The sequence below is a fragment of the Hordeum vulgare genome, chromosome 4H, assembly GCF_904849725.1.
Source record: "Hordeum vulgare subsp. vulgare chromosome 4H, MorexV3_pseudomolecules_assembly, whole genome shotgun sequence".
Lineage (NCBI taxonomy): Eukaryota > Viridiplantae > Streptophyta > Magnoliopsida > Poales > Poaceae > Hordeum > Hordeum vulgare.
The window spans coordinates 283923971-283926671 of NC_058521.1; the positions used below are offsets into that span (position 1 = coordinate 283923971).

A 2701-nucleotide genomic window follows, 5' to 3' on the forward strand; every position below is an offset into this window, starting at 1 on the left:
GCTTACTGTAGGGTGGTTTTGCTACAGTAACTAAGTGGGTGATTAGGGAGTCACTGATCCCCAAAAAGTCCATCCCCTAAGAAGGAGCTTTGAGCCTCCTTTTATAGGCAAAGGAGTCACCAACAGTGTGCCCACGAAATGCACGGTGAACGGTGTTCACCGCTCTACTTCGTCGGTGGTGTTAAGGGCAGTAAATGCCTTGTCTGACCCCTGACCTGCTGCAAGATGGTTGCGACACGTACCCAGCTGAATCGACACTTGGGCCTTGTGATGGTACACAAGGGATGTCCTGGAGCGGTCGGATTGTGGTAGAAACTGGTGGGGACACCTCACGAGGGAACAGGGGCTTGCTGGCCTGTGGCCTCCATCGGGTGACTTGGTCACCTCCCCAGCAAGGAGGGCTTGCTGGGGGCCCTGAAAACTTTCCCGGCAAGGAGGTTTGGCCGAGGGGGCCTCGCCAGTCTGTGCGAGCCTTCCCGGCATGGGAAACTTGCAGGGGTCTTGCTATTCTTCGGGTAGTCTTCCTGGCGAAGCGGACTTGTCGGGGCCTTGGGAACCTTCCCGGCAAGGAGGGCTTGCCGGGGCCTTGCGTCTGGAGCCCTTGTACTCCACACCCCTCGCAGTGAGGGAAGGGCGTGCCCTCGGCGGGTCTTGGACTGCCTTTCTGCTTCTCTTCCCGGTACACTTCCATTAGGGGTGCCGCCGATGCCCATGCACAAGTCTGGGGCACAAGGGACCCTAGTCTCTAGTGCACCGACAGAAGCCCCCGGGCATGGGCCACGAACGCGGGCTAGGCGTTGCTGGGCTAGGCCCAAAGTAGTGCATGGCCTTCCTCAGCAGGGACTCTATAACTTTGGAGCTGTTGCGGGCGGCCCTTCCCCACATCGCGCATCAAACGCGCGAAGTGGAGATGTGCGCGCACAGTAGCCTCCCCACCTCCCGACGCATCACTGCCACACATGAAGCATGCATAGTAAAGGTCAGGCAAGTGGCGTTTGTGGCCGTAATGCCTGTAGTTGTGTCAGGGCCTGCCCCCGCATGCATTGGTGCAGCACGCCGGTTGCCTCTTCACCCATGATCATGGGTGATTGGGTGAGAGGGGCGGCGGTTTCTAGAGTGAGGGGAGCTCGCCCCCCGTGCCCCGCCCTATAAATTAGGGAGTTTCCGAGGGGGTTTTCCTCATCCATCAGCTCGTGGAACATCCTGTACCCCTAGGTTGCATCTGTAGAATCTTTTCTATCTCAAGCTGGCGCTCACCCCTAACCATGGCTAGGGGATGAGGGAGGCCACTATCGGCCGCCAGGGCGGCAAGTGGATCCCACTTGGATCATGCCACAACTTCAGGGGGTGCAGCTGCGGAGGGTAGCACGAGCGTCCGTGGTGGCGGAGGGGCGAGGAGCCGCGGTCTCCACGGAGGCCGTGACCGGGGGAGTTGGAGTGCTACTCCAGCACCTCCGTCTTCTCACGTGCTTGGCGGGCACTTAGATGGGACGGCGCTGGAGTTCGTCGTGGAGCTGCAGGGCGTCCCGCGGGGCCATTTGCATCTCCCTCGCCCTTTTGCTAGGGCGATGGAGGCCGCCAAGCCGCCTGTCTTGTCGTTGCAGGCGTACGGTTGCTCCCACGGCGCTATGCAAGTGTACGCGGAGCACCCGAAACGCCGCTCCATGTTGCTCGGGCGGGGCTGGAAATCCTTCAACCGTGCCCAAAGCCTCGAGGATGGGCATATCCTCCAATTTAAGCTAGCGGAGCATAATATGCTATGCGTCAGGTTTTACGGGCGCTCAGGTGCGCGTCTCGGCTGCTGCGAAGAGAGCTCGAGCGGCGCTGAATGTCCCTCCTCGAGCGATAGCGACGAGGAGGACAACGGTGGCAGTGGCGCTTTTGGCATGTCATGATCTCGGGGGGGCCAAGTCGGAGTACGACTCCCCGAGCTCCACTGACTGTCGGCCCTGCCGCCGAGGCCCGCTCACGCCTCTCCTCTGCCCGGTGGGGTTATTCTGTAGGAGCCTGCATCGACGCCTCGTATTTGAGGAGGTGCGATCACGGGTTCTGGCTTCTTCATCCCCTCGGGTCGCCCTGTCTTCTGCCCCCGTTCTCCTCCGCGTAGTGCTGGTCCAGGAGAAACCAGCCTGGGTTGCGCCGGGGGTCATCCCACTTTTTTGTCTTCTCTGCAGGAGCCCGCATCGACGCCTCGTATTTGAGGAGGTGTGCTCACGGGTTCTGGCTTCTTCATCACCTCGGGTCGCCCTGTCTTTTGCCCCCGTTCTCCTCCGCGTAGTGCTCGTCCAGGAGAAACCAGCCTGGGTTGTGCCGGGGGTCATCCCACTTTTTTGTCTTCTTGAACTTCTCTCCGGCGAGCATGTCCCTCGCCGAAAGACAGTGTAATAGGTTAGAGTAGGAAAAATCATTCATGTAATATGCCTGAGTTCGTTTCAAACAAATGAATGAAATGTTGTTTCCCTTGCATCGGATACTTCTCCTTGAAAGATACGCCTTTCGCATTTTCCGGAAGCTTGCCCGCCCGACTGGTCCTACCGCTAGTGCTTTGAGGAACGGATCCTTAGCAGTTTGCTTGAGGGGTCATTACCGGCAAGGCTCCTTGCCGCACTCAGTGCAGCCATTAGATCGTCGAGCGCGGCTCGACGCGAAATAAGGTGCTATGTAGCTACTTAGACATTTGAAGAGGTTCGAAACAGTGAGA

General features: G+C 59.0%; 1 pseudogene; it reads left to right on the forward strand.

Annotated features, from left to right (window-relative positions):
- Positions 1-1568: 1568 nt before the first annotated feature.
- The window catches only part of LOC123450460, a 27222-nt pseudogene continuing 26089 nt past the window's right edge, over positions 1569-2701 (forward strand).